Source organism: Desmodus rotundus, chromosome 2 (assembly GCF_022682495.2).
Source record: "Desmodus rotundus isolate HL8 chromosome 2, HLdesRot8A.1, whole genome shotgun sequence".
NCBI classification, from domain to species: domain Eukaryota; kingdom Metazoa; phylum Chordata; class Mammalia; order Chiroptera; family Phyllostomidae; genus Desmodus; species Desmodus rotundus.
The window spans coordinates 84,905,744-84,927,121 of NC_071388.1; the positions used below are offsets into that span (position 1 = coordinate 84,905,744).

General features: G+C 39.6%; 1 pseudogene; it reads left to right on the forward strand.

Annotated features, from left to right (window-relative positions):
• Positions 1-422: 422 nt before the first annotated feature.
• LOC112320439 (tyrosine-protein kinase ABL1-like) lies at positions 423-10,325 on the forward strand (annotated as a pseudogene).
• Positions 10,326-21,378: the final 11,053 nt, after the last annotated feature.

Sequence of the window (21,378 nt, forward strand, 5' to 3'; positions counted from 1 at the left end):
CTAGTAGAAAACATAAGCAGTAAAATTTCAAATATCTCAAGTAGCAATATTTTTGCTGATATTTCTCCTAGGGCAAGTTAAATGAAGGAAAAAATAGACAAATTGGATGACATCAAATTAAAAAGCTTCTGCACAGCTAAAGAAAATATCAGCAAAATGAAAAAGGAACAAACTGTATGGGAGAACATATTTGCCAATGATACATTGGACAAGGCTTTAATCTCCAAAATATATAAAGAACTCATACAAATCAACACCAGGAAGACAAACAATCCAATTAAGAAATGGGCAATGGACCGGAATAGACACTTCTTCAAAGAGGACATACAGATAACCCATAGGCATATGAAAAAATGTTCAACATCACTAGCCATCAGATGCAAATTAAAACTGCAGTGAGGTACCACTGCACACCTGTCAGCATGGCCATGATCAACAAATCAACAAGTAAGTGCTGGAGAGGATGTAGAGAAAAGGGAACCCTAGTGCACTGTTGGTGGGAATGTAGACTGGTGCAGCCACTGTGAAAAACAGTATGAAATTTCCTCAAAAAATTAAAAATGGAACTGCCTTTTGACCCAGTAATTCCATTGCTGGTATTATGCCCTAAGAATCCTGGAATACCAATTCAAAAGAATTTAGGCACCTCCATGTTCTTGGCAGTGCTATTTACAATAGCCAAGTATTGCAAACAGCCTAAGTGCCCATCAGTAGATGAATGGATTAAAAAACTGTGGTACATTTACACAATGGAATACTATGCAGCAGAAAGAGAGAAGGAGGAATTCCTTTTGTGACAGCATGGTTGGAACTAGAGACAGTTATGCTAAGTGAAAATAAGCCAGTCGGTGAAAGACAATTATATCTCTCACTTTAAAGGAATCTAATGAACAAGATAAACTAATGAGCAAAACAAAACCAGAAACATGGAAACATGGAACAGACTGGCAGCTGCCAGGGTAAGGGAGGTGGGTGGAATGGTGGAAGGAAGGGGAAGGGATTAGTCAAAGAACATGTATGAATGACCCATGGACATGGACAATGGTGTGGAGATTGACTCTGGGAGAGGGGATGGGCTGGGCAGAGAAGGGCAAAGGGGGAAAAATTGGGACAACTAACAGAATAAACAAGAATAAAAAAAGAAATATAAAACAAAACAAACAAAGTTATATTGGATTGTTTGCTAAAGAAATAATCTTCCCAACACAGAGACTGAGACATTGATCTCCCAGCACCTGTGTTTGCTGCAATAGCTGGAATGCAGGCCTGTGCTTTTGTTTTCCAACACCTTTATCTTCTAAGTGCACATAAACGAAAAAAGTGTGGTAAACACTGGTTAGATCAAGTGGACATTTTCTTTTTCTTTTCTATTTTTTATTTTTGGGGGGCGTGGGTATGAGAAACACCAAGATATTTTTAGTATCGATATTATTTCTGGAAAGTGTCTCAGATTTAGGAATTCCTGTCTTCAAACAATCTGTGATACCAGAAAAGGATTGGTTTACCCTGTCCTCAAAAGAATTTTTCAGCTCCTATCATGAAAATGGGGAGCTGTGCTCATAAAATGAGATTGAAATATAAAACTCTTTCCGCACATCCACTCACCCACCCATCTAACCACACTCTCATTTGCAAAGTCTCTCACTTCACTAGCCAGCACTGAAATCCTAACTGTAGAGTGACTGGGCCACGCTGTGGGATTGTGGCATTTAGAAGTGCAACTCTAGGACTCGTGTCATAAGGTAATCATAGCACTGCTAAAGCAGCGAAATGGACCATTTGACTCTTTCAAACTTCAAGGAGGGGATGTACCAAATGGCATGGATCAAAAAGGGCATAGCTTACTAGGCTAATTTACTTTTCCTTTATTGGATCACTAGAGCAGCTGGTAGGTTTTGAGCAATTAGCTAAACTTAGAATTGTGGTCACTAGGCAGACATACTCTGCTTAAAGTCTTGGCTGTGAGTCCAGATTCACATTGGAATAAACTGTGTAAGCTTTAACTAAACAGAGCATTGGGCAACTGTCCACATACATTTAGAAGAGAGTCAGAAGGATCCTTGAGGTTTTTTAATCTAACTGCTCCCGAAGAAGAAATCCTCACTAAAGAATGTTTGATAGATACTATCAGGCGGTCTCTGGTTGAATGAACTGAAAGTTTACTACCCCATGAGTCTGCATTTTCCACTGTTGGAGTCAGAAAAGGATTCCATATCAGGGAGCTGGTACCTGCTTGCTGTTCATTTTTACATGGTCCTAATAGTGTCCATCTGAAGCAGAAGTGGGTCACCTGCCCTTTCAATGTTAGGTTTTCAAATACTTGCAGGCAAAAACAGTATGGTTAGATATTAATAACCAAAAGAAATGAGAAATCTTGAGAAACAGGGTAAACAAGCATGACTACATTCAATGTAAACAAAGACTATATTTGCTTTTTTTGAAATATTTTTAGAACACTTTTAGATTTACAGAATAATCAAGAAGATAGTACAGTGGGTTCCTACATATTCCCACATATAACACACCCAGTTTTCCCTATTATTGACAACTGACTTTATTATGGTATGTTTATTATAATTAATAAACCAATATTAATATATTATGGTTAACTAACACTCTATATGTATATAAAGTGTTACTTTATACTTTCAGAATCTTTATACTCCTTTTTACTTTCAGAATCTCACCCAGGGCACAACATTACATTTAGTGGTCGTGACCTCTTACGATGCTCTTGGCTGAAGAGATTCTGAATTCCCTTGATTTTGATGTCCTCAACAGTTGTCAAGAGCATTGACCACTATTTTTAGTATGTCCTTCTACTGAGATTTGTCTGATGTTTTTCTCATGGTTAGGCTGTGCTTATGAGTTTTTGAGAGAAAAGTCACACAAGTGACTTTTCATCACATCATGTCAAAGGTATGTACTATGAACATGAAATCACTGTTGATATTGATCTTGATCTCCTGGTTTAGGTGATGTTTGTCAGGTTTCTCCACTGTAGAGTTGTTCATTTCCTCCCTTTCCAGACTGTACTTTTGGGAAGGAAGTGAGTATATGCAGTCCACACTTAAAGAGTGGGTATGATTTCCCCTTTTTAGGGTGGACTATGTGAAATGCATTAGAATTCTTCTGAATAAGATTTGTCTCTTCTCCACCATTTATTCATTTATTAAATCATATATTTATATCAGTATGGATCATAAATACTTATTTTATATTTTGGGTCTTAATTCAATACTATTGTATTAATTTTGTTGCTGAAATGGTTCTGGTTTTACCCATTGTAAACAATTTTAGCTGGCAGTTATGTCCTTTTTAGGTACCTTCCTCAATGTAGGTTGGTTAATGGGTTTTCTTTTCTTTCTTTTTTCTTCCTTCCTTCCTTCCTTCCTTCCTTCCTTCCTTCCTTCCTTCCTTCCTTCCTTCCTTCCTTTTTTCTTTCTTTCTTTCTTTCTTTCTTTCTTTCTTTCTTTCTTTCTTTCTTTTTCTTTCTTTCTTTCTTTCATTATAAAATGCTCTAACAGGATTATCTTGTATATCTAATCCCCCACTGCTAAAATCAGACATTTCTCCAATGAGCTCTTCTTAGTTTGTTTTAACCAACTTAGAGGCAGTGAGTTAAACAAATTTACCCAGTATGTCAGTTAGATGACAACAATAATAAGAAGGCACCACTGTGAAAAAGAAAATAAGGAAATAAGAATTCTACCACCTAACAGGTATCACGATGCCATAATTCTTCAAAGAGAATCCACCAAAACTTTTCTTATTATTTCAGAGACCAGGTATCCACATAGAATACAACATCTTTCTTTCTAGCCAATGGAACTAATTCTTCCAGCAAAGAAAGAGCACCCACAGTTTAGAGGCCATTTGGTGGTCAGACTTTCACAAAAGGAGATAATGGACACACTTATGTTTACCAGATGGTTGCCAAAACCTGCTGCTGAATTCCCTCTATGGCCATGCCACAAGTGCTTCCATATTCTCTTCCAATATCTTCAAAGAGAAGACAGACAAATTGTGCTGAAATAAATGCCTGACTATTGGTCTGGAGATCTGGGTCCTCATTCCGGTTTTGCCAATTATTGTCTGTGTGCATTTGGACAAGTCACTGACTGTGTTACCTCATCTGTAAAAAAGATGGACCTTTAAATAAGGTCCAACTTCAGTCAAGCTTTTAATGATTTTCAGTTGGTTAAGCCTGTCTTAGTAATGTTAGTTCTTGACTCTTTTTTCATTATTAAAGGAGGAAAAGGAATTTATTATCTTCAAGGAATTACCTTTTATTCATTCTGTCTAATGAAATTCAATTCATTGTTAAGTGCTTTCAACAGACCCATATGGCCAGTCAAAAAGCCAGATGGCTCATGGTGGATGACCATGGATTACTGGGAACTGAACAAAATAGTGTCCCCATCTATGTGACTGTGCCTGACATGGCCACCATCTTACATTCTTTAGCCATTGTCTTAGGAGTATACCATGCTGTACTAGATTCAGAAAATGCTTTTTTTTTTTTTTTTTTAGTATATCCCTGGCCCCTGAGTTACATGGAGGAACAACAATGGGTCTTTTAATTGTTTCCCCAAGGCTATGTGCACAGCCCTACAATATGTCATGGGATAGTAACCTGAGATCTGCCTCTGTTCTTCTTCCCCCAATCAGTAATATGGGTCTGTTATATCCATAACATAATGTTAACATGTAAAGATTTGCTTCTTCTGCAGGACACTCCTCAGACTTTTCTGTAACATTTGCAAGGGAGAGAGAGGATGGAGGGTGGCCCCACAGAAAATTCAAGGCCCAAGTACTGATGGAAAGTTTTTGGGTGTCATTTGGTCAGGTAAAACATGAATTGTTCCAAAAGCTATTATTGAAAAGGTACAAGCATATGCAATCCATAAGGACATGAAAGAGGTGCTGCAAACCTCTGTAGAGATTTGGGGGGTTTGGAGGACTTGATTCCCCACCTGGCACAGTGCCTCCATTTCTTACAGCATGTGGTAAAGAAAGGGCCTGTGGGACTGAGGATCAGAGTAGCAAGCTCCCTTTGAGAAGGCAAAAATACAGTGAAGCATATTAAAGCTCTGGGCATCTCCCAAGCAGGGATGCCATTTGAATTGGATGTTTCTGTGACTCCAGGAGGTGTGTGGGCTGGGCACAATGGCAGAGATGACAGAAGAGGAGAGTGACCCTAGGATTCTGGCCCCTGCTCTGGAAGGGGCCTGAAATCAATATACCCACAGAGCAACAGCTCCCAGGAGTATACACAGTGCTCCTCCAAGCAGAGTCTCTCATGAAGGAATAGAATATCATGGCAAGAACTTCCCGTCCTATGAAAGGGAAGGTTGAGAATAAATCCTATTGATTCACCTCTGCCATGGCTCTAACTCCCACTTTGTCTGATTGATATGGCTATTTGCAGCAGAGGAGCACCTTATCTGCCAGCTCACTCTTTCTAGAAATGTTCGTGCTCCTAGGCCCTATAGAGGATGTAGATCTTACAAATGCACCTATCCCTATTTGGGGACAGTAGTAGCCCCTGTGGCCTTTAGAGAAGAGGTAGGGGAAATTCCCACTGATGCGTGGTATGCTGATGAGTCTAGCTGGGGCAAACCACCCACATGGACAGCAGCCAGAGAGCTTAGTTCAGAGCCTTTTGACTAGTGATGGATTGCTCATGGGCCCTGGCCTTTAATGCTTGTACTGACATTTGGGCTGTTCTAAAGAGAGTGAGGCTATGGCTTGGACTGAAGGGTGAGTAACTGTAAATAAGCCCTTGTGGGGTCAGGACATGTGGGAATGTATTTGGGGTCTCCTGCAAGAGTCTGAGGCAGACCTCACAGTCTTCCATGTCCTAGCTCATAAGGCATTGACACCTCCCTCCCACCCTGGCAATCAGAAAGCTGGTTCCCTAGCTTGGGTACAAACCCTGGCAACTGACCCTTCAGTAGATGTAGCAGATTAGGTACATGGAAAGAGCAGCCACCAGCAAGCAAGTGAAATGACATATTGTTAAGGATGCCAGATTGACCTTGAAATACAGTGACTTGGTTAATGTAGCTACAGCATGTCCTGGGTATTCTAAACCATGCCAAGGCAACTGCCAAAGGAGTCTGGGGCCATTCCCGACTGATGAGGGATCAGCAAATTATACTGGTCCCCTCCCTCCATGTGAGGATTATAAATACGACTTGATTTGTATGGACACTGTGTCTGTTCCAACCCGAGGTTGTCCCTGCCACCATATGAAATCAGGCTGCTGCCATTAGAGGGTTAGAGAAACTGAATACCATGTAGGAATACCCACCTCAGATGGCAGGGATCAGGAGTGACATTCCAATGGTTGTGATGTGCAAGAATGGGGAAAGGAATGTGACATGTAAAGGAGGCTCCATGTCCCCTACACCCTACAGGCTCGAGAGAGCAATCTGTTGTTGAGAGCAGCTGGACAGAATCAGGACCAAACCCAGGTAAGGCCTTTATATAAACTTTTAAGATTCTGGCAGGTGGACACAAAGATCCACTCATCTTGTGGTGTCCAATAAAAACCTCACATATAAGTCCCTTGCTTACTAAAACTGCTACCTACCAATCTGGGGTCCCCTGCCTTTCTTCAGACACTCCTTGTCCTCCGCAGATGGGGGTCAGTTTTGGATTTCGCCCAGGAAGCTCCAGAGTTTGTGAATCAACATGTCTTTAAGTTGTCCTTTTAGCCTCAGAAATATAAATATTCAGTGTTATTGGAACAAGAAGACCCTTCAATCAGCTTGTAACTTTGCCCAGAAGCCTGCAAGGAGGACAGCCTGTTGTAAGTGATAACAAATTCTTAATTTACTGTAATCTCTGCTTCAATCGAATCTTCTGCTACAGTCTAGTGCCCAAGCTGATAGTTCTCTTATCTGCACAACCTCAGAAAATAAAAGGTGGTAACGCTGAATTGCTGTCGGTCTTCCTCCAGCCAAGCCCTTCTATTTCAAAGATCTGGAAGGGCCAGCCCCCTGTCCACAGTGGCTCCAAACAAGGCTATGGAGCTGAGGCTTAGCATGAGGACTTAAGGACCAGAGAAACGCTGATGTTAACTTTGAGAAAACTCACAAGCCATTTAAGTATTAAGCTCCCTTAGTCATGCCATAGTCAAAAAATGACTGTGGTATTTGTGTTAGACAAACAGAAAATGATAAATGCCACATTTCCTGTTGAACAATGGTTACTACTTTAACTTGTTAAATTTCTTTTGAGATCATGCTTTTCATCTGTCACCAGACTAATTCTGAATTTATTTGTAAATCAAGAAAAGAGTTGTGTTTCTTCCTTTGTGGACTAATATAGTAAATCGCATATTCTGCCACTTTTTAGGACTCAGGATTTAACTGTACTTTCTAAAATGCTTCCTCTTGACTTCTGTTTATTTGTTCATTTAAGGGCCATTTCATTGGCCACTCATTTGCCTTCCTCACCAAGCTCTGATGGTTTGGGCACATGTTCTGTTTTCTGACAACTTGAAGACTTGTTGGTCCACATTCAAGTGTCAATACAAGGAATGTTGGCCTTAGTGAAGTCCTGATATTAGCAGTTGCAGGCTGAAATTATAGACAAATCTGTGCATTCTTGTCATTCCTTCCTCAGTTAGTCTACTCTCTTCCTTGAGCTAAATAACCAGGAAGGTCTGAAGAGTATAAATAACATCAAGGCTTGGCAACATGGGTTGGAAGGATGACTTACAATAAGTGAAATGTTTCTCTTTGAGGGATGGGTAGTGGTGGGGTGAACACCACAGATTTAAGTAGTAGAAGGGAATGGGCAGTGCTAAATAGAGATATATGTTGTTTTCCTGACTGACTTTCTCCTCCAATCCGTTTCTGATATTCTCCTCCAATCTGTTAATGGCACAAGCTGATTTCTGAAATGTCATCAGGAAATATGATCAGTTTGCCAATGTCATGTTAGATTTCTTTGTTTCCCCCATTATGAGGAATCTTTGTTTAAGGTCCTTCCAGTTCCTGAGATGTAAGTAAATGTATGGTTTTAAACTTAGGCTTCTTGACACTGCTTTAGTACAGGCAACAACAACAGCAACAAAAAGAGGTGGGAATCTGTGAAGACAGTCCTCATCAGCAGATGTTGCAGAATCAACCAGTATTTATGAAATATTTACCTGTGGCTCCAACCTGAGGCAGTGCCATGGTAAGAAGTAAGAAGTGTATAAGATGGTCCCAGAGAGGTCCAAAATGGCGCTAGAGTAAGTGCATGTTACACACACCTTCTCCCAGGACCAAACTGGAATTACAACTAAATTATAGAAAAATTTCCCTGAATGATCGACTGTGGACTAGCTGAAGTCTTTTTTTTTTAAGATTTCATTTATTATTTTTTTAGAGAGGGAGAGAAATATCAATGTGCGGTTGCCTCTTGCACGCCACCTACTGGGGACCTGACCCGCAACCCAGGCAATGTGCCCTGATTGGGAATCGAACTGGTGACCTTTTCTTTCCCAGCCCCCACTCAATCCACTGAGCTACACCAGCCAGGGCTAGCTGAAGTCTTATAATCAAGGATTTACAATTAAAAAATGGGCAAGGGACATGAATAGACACTACTCCAAAGACAATATAGAGATGGCAAATAGACATATGAAAAGATGCTTACTGTGACTAATCATCAGAGAAATGCAAATTAAAATCATGATGAGATATGACCTCACACCTGTCAGAATGGCTATCATCAATAAATAAACAAAAATCAAGTGCTGGCAAGGATGTGGAGGAAAGGGAACCCTTTGCACTGGTGCAGCTACTGTGGAAAACCGTACAGAATTTCCTCAAAAATTTAAGAATGGAACTTCCTTATGACTCAATGATTCTACTTCTGGGAATATATCTGGAGAAACCCAAAACACTAATACAAAAGACTGTATCTACCCCTATGTTCACTATAGTGTTATTTACTATAGCTAAGATTTAGAAGCAGCCCAAGTGCCCATCATTAGATGAGTAGATAAGAAAGCTGTGGTATATTCACACAATGGAATACTACTTGGCCTTTAAAAAGGAGGCAATTTTACCCTTTGTGACAGCATGGATGGACCTGGAGAGTATTGTATTATGCTAAGTGAAATAAGCCAGTCAGAGAATGACCAGTACCATATGATTTCACATGTATGTGGAATCTAATGAACAAAACTAACAAAATAGAAACACACTCATAAAGGGAGAGAACAGACAGCTGTCAGAGGCAAGGGGGCTTGGAGGAGGTGGGCGGAAAATATGGAGGGATTAAAAGAAAAACCCTAATAGGCACAGAAACAGTATGGTGATCAGTATGGTGATCAGTATGGTGATTACCAGAGGGAAAAGTGGGTTGTGTGGAGGTGGAAGAAGGTAAAGGGGGGACAAATGGTGACAGAAGGAGACTTGACTTGGGGTGGTGAACACAGAGTACAATATACACATGATGTGTTATTGAATTGTACACCCAAAGCCTATATAATTTTATTAACCAAAATATGTTACTTCAATAAATTTTATTAAAAAAGAAAGAAACCCTGTATAAATTACGTACAAAAAATTATATCAGATCTCAAGAAACTTACATTTAATCAGAAATACAGCTGACCCCAACATGGCACCCACCATCAGCCTCTGTGGGGAAAGCCAGGAATCCCTTTCAGAGCCCCACTCAGGAAGCAGCCAGGGATGCAGGCGCCAGCAGGAAAGCAAAACCCACGTCTGTGGTTGTGGATGCTGTAAACAATGACACTGCCCAAACCAGCCAGCTGGGAGAGGTTGTCAAAAAGCCCATGCTCCTGGCTTGACAAAGGCTCAGTCATCCACCAAGCCAACGGTGACCTCCAACCAGCCCAGCTCTCACTTTCTCTACTTTGCCATCAGCATCCTCTGCCCTGGCAGAGGACCAGCCATCCTTCACTGCCTTCACCCCTTTCATATCGACCCACGTGTCTCTTTGGAAAACCTGCCAACCTCTCGAGAGCATCGCCAATAGCACCATCACCAAGGGTGTGGTTCTGGAGAGCACCGAGGCCCTGTGCCTCGCCATCTCCAAGACCTCAGCAGATGGCCAGCCATAGTGCTGTGTTAGGAACGGGCAAAAGCCTCTACATGTTCTGTGTGAGCTACGTGGACTCCATCCAGCAAATGACTAACAAATTCGCCTTATATGAGGCCATCAACAAACTGGAGAAGAATCTCTGGGAGCTTCAGATCTGCCCACCAACAGCAGGGAGTGGCCGGGTAGCTACTCAGGACTTCAGCAAATGCCTCAGCTCTAAGAAAGAGATCAGTCACATCATGCAGAGGTAGCAGGAGCCAGGCATCAGGACAGCTGGAGCTGCCTGACCTGTGTGAGGGCTCCTCTGTGCCCGCGATGCTGGATGGTGGCTGACACGGGGCCAGGGAGCGGGACCTAGGCCCAAGAGCGGAGGGCCACTGTGGAGTACAACCCTATTACCAACTACCATTGTGCAGCAACTGCCCTCCTGCACTTTCCTCCTCCTCAGCCCAGCTCGCTGAGCCCTCTCTGTCCTGAGTTCTGCCTGTGGAGTTTTGCTCGGTGGACTGCAGTCACCACGCCAGCCTCTTCCCCACAGGGCGCTTCAAGACTGAACCCTTCAGGTCAGCTGGGAAGGTGGGTGAGCCCTTTTCCTCTTTGTTTTCCTTTCTGGAGGATTTTCTCTGGCTATGCCTTCTCCTTTATTTTCCCCAAGAAAAAGTGACCTGTGTCTCCAGGCCTTGGGAACTGTCACCTTCACTCACCTTGTGAGGGAGCCTGTACCCTCATCCTCCCTGTGCTTCCTGTGTGTAAGATACGATTCCTGAACAACATCCTGGGAAGCTCTGCCACCAGGTCACTCCATCCTCCACTGCTGCCCAGGGTGGTGACCTCACCATTTCCTCATATAAAGAACAGCTCTTACTTGGAGGGGGAGGGTTAAGCAGGTGAATACCAACCAGCCTTTGAGTCCCAGGAAGGGGGTGTACTGAAGAGGCCCATGGTGTGGGAGAATGTCCTGTCACCTGCATGTCCTTAGAGCCCAGTTCCTTGTTCTCTTGTGACGTGCACTACTAATCCTAGACAGAAAGCTTGAGTTAAGGGTAGCAGAGTTGCTGTCCAGCACACAGGGCCAGGGGGAGGCAGTTGCGGGCGGGGGGGTGGTTGTTGGGTGAACAGCTGGTGCTGAGATGGCCCAGGGCTGGGCCTAGGCAGGTCACCTTGCATTTGAATTTTCAGGTGCCCTGCAAAAGGCACTTGGTCTTGATTTCCGACCAATCTTCTTGCCTTGTACTATCCTAAGACAAAGTAGATTATTGCAGGGCCCTTTCCTTTGATACAGCCAGTCTTTAGTGTTCTGGAGTTCTTGGAGCATTTTAAAGCCTCACCTTCATCACAGCCACCTCTGGAACAGATGTCAGTCACCAGCATGCAAACAGGAGGCAAAGGACTGGGGCACCAAAGCCCTTGTGGAAAAACATCTTATTTAATTACCATGAGCAACACTTCTCCATCAGGGATGAAGAAAATCACAAAGAAATGAAACCCCAGAAAGTATCTTGAAGACAATGTTGCCCGGGACCAGACTCATGAGGCAGAGGTTCAGGTCTCCTTCACCTTGACCTAGAGCAGCTATTGAAGAGTGTGCACGCACCTCCCTGGGTCTTATTCCACGTTCACAAGCTACCCTTGGAGAAACCAGAAGAAAACTACCTTCTGCTCCGATGCCTCCTCATGCCCGTGATCTCATCATACAGGCCCTATTTTTACCCTATTTGTATAAACTTGTATTTCATTTCTCTGGATTGTTTGATACTGTTCCCAGAGCACATCAACTCTTTGCCCCTACCCGCTTCCCCCACCCCAGAGGGCTGTGTTACACAGACTGAGGGAGGTGCTAGAATACCTCCAGGGTAGGTATTCTTTGCAGACAAAGCAAACAAACCCCACCCAGGTTTCTCTCTGCCTGTTTCTGTGAGCTACTGGTTTCCTCTTTTTTCCCCCCCTTTTTCTTTACATGGCATGCCATTATACTTTGCATTTATACCTTGGTATTACCCTCTCGTAGACTTGCCCTTTTATAAATGACATGTAAATAGTTTTTCACTCCCCTCCCTTCTTGGACATCTATGGTGACTCTCTCTCTCTCTCTCTCTCTTTTTTAGTTCAGTACATTTTCTTTCTGCATCTGACTCTGTATTTTTGAATTCACCTCTCTCCTTTGTAGTATTTTTTAAATAAATGTTTACAACATTAGGAAAAAAAAGAAATACAGTTGCAAAGATTTTTTTCCAGTTGAAGGCTAATTAACAAGACTGAAGTTTTCCTTTACTCCTTTGTCTGTTGCTGCTATTTATAACATGTTTTTTCCTTATTTATTTTTGGAAAAGTAATATATGTACCTGATAAGAATTCAAAATGTGCAAAGCGATATACAATTAAAACAGCTCTCCTTCCTACCTCAGTCTCTCAGCCATCCATGTCTCCCAAATTTGAAAGGATACTTTATGCATACAAACATTAAAGTTATACATACAAATATGCACTTGTATATATATGTGTATATACATGTAAATAAATAAATATACACATACACACAATGCCTCATCTTGAACTTTGCAATACACACACACACACAATTTTTTTTTTTTTGAGATAGTCCTCAGGAGTACAGATAGTTCTGTGTCAGCTTTTTTAAAAAAGGCTATATAGACTTTATTATTTAACCAGTTTTCCATTAAAGGACATTCAGATTACTGTCAATCTTTTGTTATTACAAACTATGCCACAATGAATTTACCTCTATATCCATCATTTTTATGAGTTTATCAGTAGGATGAATTTCTAAAAGTGGAATTACTGGCACAAAGTGTATATACATATTAAATTTTTATAGATTGTGCTAAGTTTATTTCCATGAGGTATAAAAATTATATTCCCATCGGTAATGTAAGAGAACTTTTTTCCCCCAGTTCTTAATAAAACAGTGTTATTAAACCTTTTTATCTTTATCTCCTAGGTGAAAAATGATATTTCTATGTAGCTTTTAATTTGCATTTCTCTTATCAGTAGGATTGAGGATACTTTCTTGTGTTTAGAAGCTATGCTTTTATTCTGTGGACCTTAGTCATCTTTTGCTCCCTTTACCGAGTTGTTGATATAGTTCTACTTATTCTTAGGGGCTTGTTATATATTAAAGAATTTAGCTATTTTTTTCTATTACATAAGTTGCAAATCGTTTTTCCTGTTTATATTTGACTCTGATTTTATTTGTGAGTTTTCTTTTTAGAAAAAAGTTTAAGTATGTAATTAAATTTGTTATTTTTAAAATGATTTCTGGGTTTTTAAAAACTAAGATAGGCCTTATTTAATCTAAAATCTCTCAAAATTTATTTCATTACTTTTATGTATTATTTTAAGGCACTAAATTTTTTATATAACTGGAATTTACCTCATGTATTTTTCCCAACAACATGTATTAAGTACCACATTTATCATCTACTAAAGTCTCATGTATAATTGAAAATGATTTCTGTAGTTTCTATTTTATTCAATTGATCTGTTCATTTGTACCAAGTACAGCTGTGCTGTAATTATAACTACTTAATAATGTGATTTAGTTTTATTATTTTAATAATTTAATTGGTTATTCCTACATATGTATTTAAGTGAACTACAGAATCAAGTTGTATGCCTTAAGAATTTTTTTTCTCTTGATTGGTGTTAGGGATAGTGGGTCCTTCCAGACTTTTTATGTAGGAGGTCGTGAGTGGAAGAAGACTGGCATTCTATACATGAAATAACTCAGTGGGTATTAACACTTCAATGCTGTTTAAGCTTCCTGTCACAGAACATGGTATCAATTTCTACGAGTTAAAGTATTATGTGTTCTTCGCTTGCATTTTAACATTGTCTTCATAAATCTTATTCATTTCTTTCTAAATTTCTTGCTAGATATTTTATATTTTTAATTGCTGTTGTATATGAATCTTTTCTTTCAACATATAATTTAGTGGTTGTTTCATGCAGTATATATGGCAACTATTGAATCCTGTATATTAATTTTCTTCCCTACCACTTAGTTTTTTTACCATTATAACAATTATTCAGCTGATTCTTTTTTCCTTCTAAGTAACATTCATCTAAAATAAGTAATTTTATCTCCATTTTTCCTATTTTCATAACTGATTTTTCCTCCTTTTGCTTAATTTCACCCACCCACTAGTAATTAGGAAACAAAGCTAAATAGAGTAATAAAATCTATGATACTTTGTTTCTGATCATATTTGGAAGGTTTCTAATGTTTTAAATAATGCATAGATGTAGAATTTTATTAAATAATGTTCTAATCTGCAGAGAAGATCTAATTTCCTGATTCTATTAACACTTTGATGTATATTAATATGTATTTAATGTTGAAGTGCTCACATGTATGTGGCCATCATTGTATATTATTCTTCATTTTGCTTGTAGATTCTGTTTGCTGATTTCCAGTTGAAAATGTTTTGCTTGCTATTTATAATGAATTTAGGCACATTTTTCTGTTATGTCTTTCATTTGTTTTTCTGTTTTGTTTTGGGGTGGTTTTTTTTGGCTTTCTTTTTACATATTTGATGTTAATGTCATAGAATTTTCATTAAAAATAGGAACATTTTCTTTTTGTATGTGATGTAACACACCCACAACATTTTAAAATTTATGTTTGCATTTATGCAGTTACTCCTCAGTGGGAAACACCTTGGCTGTAACAATTTTGATACATCCTCACTCGTTCCAGGAAGGGATCTTTAGGACACTGAGAGCTCCAGACACGAAGCGTGCTGAGAAATAGGGGAACATGGGAGACACCGGGGCAGGCACCACTTAGTTTCTAGTGTCGCCTAGTTGTGGTCCTGCAACCGGCCCCAAGAAGAGCAGACATTCCACCCTCTACATTACACAGGAAGGAGCAGTTACATATTTGTTTTCATAGTTAATTGAATTGTACACTTTAAAGGATAGTTAAATACTCCTTTATCTACCATCTGTCTGTCTGCCTATCTATCATCATGTACCTATATTCAGCAAGTGCATATTGAGCATCTGATCCAGATTCTCAACAGAGCACGAGGAACCCTGCGAAGTGCTGGGCTATGGAAACCTCGTTATAAATCAGTGGGTGCAAAACTAATCACTTAACATAATAAATTAAAAACAAAAGTGGATTCAGTCTTTATTATAGCCAAAGAAAGAGAACGAGAACATTTAGAGATGTGAGTAGAAAACGCCAGGCAGTAAGAGTCTCTCGTCGCTCGAGACCTGCCCACCCAGTGCAGACAGACGTGCTAGGCACTTGTGGCCTTCCCCAGAGTGAAGCAAGAGGAAATGAAAGCAGAAGTAAGATAGTATTTAGTAGTTTAAATGTAATTGAAGAGAAACCAAGAGAGAGAACATGTATGTTAGGGATATGGCATTTTGTGTGTGTGCGCGCGTGTGTGCGTGTGTGCTTTTCTTGCTTGTGCCTCCTACATTTGATAGTGGAGTCTTGCCTTGAGAGAACAAGACAAGTAACCTAGTAGTTTCTTTATTAGTCCTCTACTCAAACTTTTTTCCAATCCAGCATTTGTGGATTCTTTATTATTTTTTAAAAATGTGTATTTATTTATTCATTTATTTATTTTAAGATAAATTGACATATAATAGTACATGAGTTTCAGGTGTACACCATAATGCGTTGCTATTCGTATGCAGTGCAAAGTAATCACCAAAATCGGTCTAGTTCACAGCCATCACCACACATTGTTGCATACTTGTCTTTTGAGATGAGAATTGAAGATGCACTCTCCAAGCAACTTCCACATGTGTTGTTACCAGTTATAATCTCCATGCTGCACAGCACATCTCCAGGACTTACTCATTTTATAACTGGAAGTTTGTATCTTATGACTGACTCCCTTCACCCATATGCATTCCGCCCACCCTCCACCCCTGCGAGTTCATGGGTTTGTTTGCTTTAGGTTCTACATGTAAGTGAGATCCTATCGTATTTGTCTTTGTCTGTGTGACATATTTCACTTAGCGTAATGTCCTCGTGGTCTGTCCACGTTGTTAAAAATGGTAAGATTTCCTTCTTTTTTATTGCTAAATAATATTTCACTATGTATATATCCCACATTTGTTTTATTTATTCACCCATTGATGGACATTACCATGTTTTGGCTATTATATATTTCTTAACTGCTTAGTGGTGCTGATTTAGTTAAAAGAACTTAATCAGCAGCACATATTTATTTGAACAGGAGGTTGACATGGTTTGGGAAGATAATAACAACATTGCGTTAGCAGCCATAAGCTTTGGCACAGACACAGAGTGTCAGTGTAGATGTAGGCATGCTTTTTAACAGGCCCGCATTAAGCAATTATGTAAATTCTTTCCCTTGCCGAGAAGCTCTGAAGCAGTCAATTTGGGAACATTGACATTCTAGAAACCCTTGTTTATTTTTGTCCTCTTACTTTGAACATGGGAAATGGTTATTGCTTTAAAAGAACTGAAATATGTAATAAACAACCTGCTGTAACTTCAAGCAATATAAACTGTTCTCACATAATATGTCATGAAAATGTTGGGATTAAAGTCTAGCCATTATGACTAACCAGTCTGTGTTGCAAAGTTTTTCTCACTCAGAAATTTCTACAAAGTGTCTGCAGCTACAAAAGTTAGTGGTGGAATGGTATTCTTTCTAGAAAAACTTTCTGTACAGAAAGTCCTCTGGGAATTGTGTGACAGGAAGGGATTCTGACATAGCTTTCCTCCTCAGTGAATATTTAAAGAAATATCCCCTTCAAGCCTCTGAACTTGTCTCAGCCATGATTTACAAAGTGAAAGAGACTTGCAGAGAAATCTACTTCAAAAGAAGAAAATTATTAGTCTGTCTGACCTAAAACCTCAAATTACCCAGTTACCAAAAATAAATTAGAACTATGCATTTTCTCTTGATTTTCCATGTATTTTTTTTTTTCTTGTCAGCATATGGCAAACTTGAAAAGAAACAAAAGCACTACTTGAAATTATTAAAAGTTTAAAAAATATACTCTGGTTGTGCCCCAACCCCTCATGTACAGCAAGACTATTGATGCACCAGAAGCAGTTAATTTAGAATCACCTTTATTTGGGGTTGATAACATGCTCCTCTGATGACATTCTAATTTAAGATTTTGTCAGCTTCTAAGGGAGACGGGACAGTATGAACTTACACCAGATGCATTTCCCCAAAACCAGGAGAACAAAGCTGTGGCTGCTTCGTGATGCTGTACCGGTGTCTCCGCTGTGGCAGAGAAGTCTGAATTCACGCAGTTTAAAGACTTTGCTGTATTACCCTTATTGACTGAAAGGAACCTGAAGTACTGACAAAGGAAGAAGAACAAGTAGCCTTTTCTTATCCGGACATTTTTGTTAATGTGTCAGACAGCAAATGGGTGCCGCTGGGTAGTTATCGTAGGAAGATGCAAAGCTCCTATGAAGGTACTTGGCATTCTCAGAGAAAAAAACTTGTTAAAGTACCTAAATATACAATGGAGTCTCCATTACTTCCATCTCTCCTATAATACCTCACCCAGTCCTTATCTACGCGGTCATTCTCAATGTTGCTGACACAACATAAAAATACATGCTGTGTTATTAAGAGGGAGTGGGAAATTATTTATTCCACATAAAATAATACTATACATACTGAAATGTAACTGTTTATCAGGCATTACAATCACAAAATTTTAGAATGTAGTTTTTGAAAAGATGATTGAATCCTTTATTAATTCGTTCCTGTTATTTCTTAACCATTAGAATGAGTCAAGATTACTATATTGGTCTCCAAAAATAGCCATACTCTCACACATGCTACATTAGGATCTTTTCCCTTCGCTGAATGATATCATATTGCCTTGTTTTCTTGATTTTGCATTTGCTTGAAGTTTTTCTCTTTCTACTGTCCCTTCTTCTTATTAAAGTATATGCCTGTAGAAGTCAGGATCGGCTAGGTGATGCTTCAAAGGGTTCTCGGCCCCAAGAAGTACCAGTGGAGAGGACTACACGCAGTGAGCAGTGCAGAAACATGGAAGCTAACCCTACCATTTTTAGTGTAGAGTGTGAGTGTGATAGTGTGTGTGGCATATATTGCACATGATTGCATTTAATTTCCACAACATGCTGCAAGATGGATGTGATTATTTTCACTTTGCAAGGTAGGAAATTGAATCTCACGGAGATTAAGTGACTTTGCTGCGTTCACCCTGCTATGAAGGGGGTAATGCTGAGACCTAAGGCCAGTGCCTTGCGTTTGCCGGTTCCATAGTCTCCCTTGCATTTGACTTCACCTATTCTGCTGTGTCTTAGAAACCAGCCAACCTGCGAAAACATGAGTATGTTATGCTTTGTTATACTTTGCTTATTTTCTAGTTCTCGGCTATATTCCGATGGTAGGAATTTATAAATACATCGGGGATGGACAAAAGTAGGTTCACAGTTGTGAGTATACAAAACACAGTTCATTCTTGTATTATTTATTTATCTGTTACTGTATTATTTGTTGTTATTAGTAGTAGTAGTAGCCTACTTTTTCCCAACCTGTATTTAAACATTCTTCAGGTGTGGGCCCAACCATAAGATATGCAGATCAAAGTAAATGTTTAATACATAAATGGTTTTGAGGGGTATGCCTGTGCACATATAGTTGCTCTAGGAAAGCTTCAATTTTTATTACAATGAAAATATCTTTATTATTTTTCAACACCCTCCTGTACATTTGTTCTGGTTTGTAAAGTTTGATTTGTAGTCAGTGTCTGCAGATACACATGTCTGCACACACAAAATATCAACCATGGTGCTCATAGGAATGATCTTTAAAAACAATATCCCTTACTTTAGAACACACAAATATTCTATTTTTATTTCTGAAACATTGTTGCTGATAATGTTGATACATTACAAACTCAGAAAAAAAAGGCAGCCAAATGCGCTGCATTTCTTAAATTGTCAAAAATTCTTTTGATGCAGCCTGCAGTTTATTTAAGTAAGGACTATCACTGACATTTTACTGGGCTGTATGTTGCATCTATCATTATCATTAAAGAATGGGGCGAATGTTAAGAAGGGCTTTGCTCTCTTCCAAATTAAAAACAAAATGCCACTAATGCAAAGAAGACTATGGACTACTGCCCACTGAACCAGAAGCTCTCAGAACCCGGAGCCTAGACATCTAGTCGCAACGACAGCAGCAGCCTCGCTTTTCTAACTGGGCCGAGGACGGGCATCCGGGGTGAAGGACTGAGGTGGCAGAGTTTTAATTTCACTTAAGATAACTCATTTGTTTCAATTACATTAGGCTCTGATTAGCCCCTACAAAAGGGTATTCTTCCCTCATTCCTGGTGAAATTCTCATTTGCCTCACACATGTCTTAATAACTCCAAGGGTGCATAGGACAAATCCTAAGTCATACTTGAGTTTGACAGCTAGAGAGCACTCTCAGCTGAATTTCAGCAGACAGGCATGGTCTTGGTCTTAATTGATTACAAGATTAATACAAAAACTAGGAGAATTGAGAGTAATCCAGCTAACATGAAAATGGGACAAGTTGACTCTGTTGCCAAAGTATAATATTATGAATAAACTCTACCTCAGAAGCACCCCCCCCCAAAGGTTTTGCCTTATTCTAGGTTAACTCTGTAAAAAACGCAGTTTAATCTGAAAATATGTATAGAAGTTAATCAAGGGGGAAAGGATATGTAGCTACAACATGAGTTTTTAATTGGATCAGTTAATACTTTGCTCTTCCCACCTGCCCTATTGGCAGCACTTTCCTGAAATTCAACTCTTTTTCCTTAAAAAAAAAATAGATTACTCCTACAGAAAGTTTGGAGGGTGTGTTACTGAGATCAGCCAGGGTGTGCCAGGGTAAGAAACCCAAATCTCAGTAACATAACCTAATTGTTCACTACAGTGCTAAGGCTCTTCTGGGCAACCCCAATCTAAACATTGACTCCGAGACTTATTCCGCTTGAATATTTTGTGAGCATCAGCTTCCAGGTGATGAGTTAGAGAAGAGAGAACTTGAGGAAACAGATGGCATCTTAAGTGCTTTGCAGGAAACTTACACACATCAATACTGCTCACAACCTACTTGCCAAAAACTTGTTAAATGGTCCCACTTATCTTCAAGTGGGGCTGAAAGTTGTGGAAAGGCACATCAGTGTTCGGTAAAGGTAAGTGAGTCTGCCACAGGGAGCCAGTTTTAGAATTAACCAACATGGAGTAACAATATATGAGGTTTGTCCAGAAGGTATCCAGCCATGTCCAATGAAAAATAGAGACATATATTGAAGATACAAGATACAAGTAACATTGTACATAGGATAATGTCACCTCAATCCCCTTAAATGTAGGCACCTTGGGACCTCACACAGCTCTTCCAGTTTCTATCAGCTGCCCCGTCGTATCTTCCTGAATCTCATCGAAGATCTGAAATCTCTTCCCTTTCAAAGGTGGTTTTAGTTTGGGGAAAAGTCAGAAGTTGCAGGGCACCACATCTGGGCTGTAGGGGACCTCAGTCACCTGGGTGATTGGATATTTCACCAAAAAAACTGCACAACACGTGATGCATGAGTGGGCATGTTGTCATGATGAAGCTGCCAATCACCAGTTGCCCATAGACATGGCCTTCTGAATCATCTGAATAGTTTCCATAGAGGAATGTTCATGCAAAATGTTAATGCAAAATTTGATGCACATTCGTTGTTCTACTCACTCAGTCATTTTGAATGCAATGTTCACACAGTATATATGCTCACTCAAGGGCATCTACCGCCCCCACTGACTAGTACAGTGAAGTCATCATTGTTCACACATGTGCGTTCCAGTCCACTCTCCGTGTCTTCCAAGTTACCATATTTTGCTGCATATAATGCACACTTATTTGCTCAAGTTTTGAGGGAAGAGTAAGGGTGCTCATTGTGCATGGATAGTACTAATTCCGTACCTACATAAAAGTTTTTTAATTCTTTTATTTATGCTTATGTGTTAAAAGTGTAACTCTAGAAAGCAATAATGGTATCCATATGCAAAATAATATTCTGGAACACGATAATCAGTTTTGTTTCTAAATATAAATAAATACATCGAATTTAAAAGTTAAAATGGAAGATTTTTTTTCCTGAAAGTTTGGACCCAAAACGTGGGTGCACACTATACATGGGAGCACATTATACACAGCAAAATATGGTACATTGATGTCGCACAAACTGTTCTTGTAATATTAACAATGGCTGGACTTTTTCCAGGCAGACCTCGTATATAATAAGAGAGGTGTAATGAGAATATTTCATTTTTAAAGGAC